Source organism: Tamandua tetradactyla, chromosome 1 (assembly GCF_023851605.1).
Source record: "Tamandua tetradactyla isolate mTamTet1 chromosome 1, mTamTet1.pri, whole genome shotgun sequence".
NCBI lineage: Eukaryota > Metazoa > Chordata > Mammalia > Pilosa > Myrmecophagidae > Tamandua > Tamandua tetradactyla.
The window spans coordinates 187,721,204-187,721,571 of NC_135327.1; the positions used below are offsets into that span (position 1 = coordinate 187,721,204).

Consider the following 368-nt stretch of genomic DNA (forward strand, 5'->3'; position numbering starts at 1 on the left):
AAAAATATGGAATGCTTCACAAATTTGTGTGTCATTCTTGCACAGGGGCCATGCTAATCCTCTCTGCATTTTTTCAATTCTAGTATATGTGCTGCTGAAGTGAGCCCTTTATTTAGTCTTAACATAAGACCTAAGTGATAGATCTAACAGATTATTAGATTATTAGTCTTCAGCAATAATTTATTTAGCACTTACTAGGTGCCAGGAAGTGTGCTAAATACTTTTCATACAATGTCCCATTTAATTCACACAGCAATGCTAATGAGTTATTGCTGTAATTTCACAGACGATACTGTGTCCCTGACAGAATTAGTAATTTATCACTTCCAAGTTAGAAAGTGATAAATTAAAATTATTGCAAAGCCCAA

At 33.7% G+C, this 368-nt stretch overlaps 1 non-coding gene across 1 annotated transcript; it reads right to left on the bottom strand.

Moving 5' to 3' along the window:
- LOC143653087 (U6 spliceosomal RNA) lies at positions 1 to 107 on the bottom strand. The gene has a single exon (XR_013161082.1). It is a non-coding gene; the product is annotated as a U6 spliceosomal RNA (small nuclear RNA).
- Between the last annotated feature and the right edge of the window lie 261 nt (positions 108 to 368).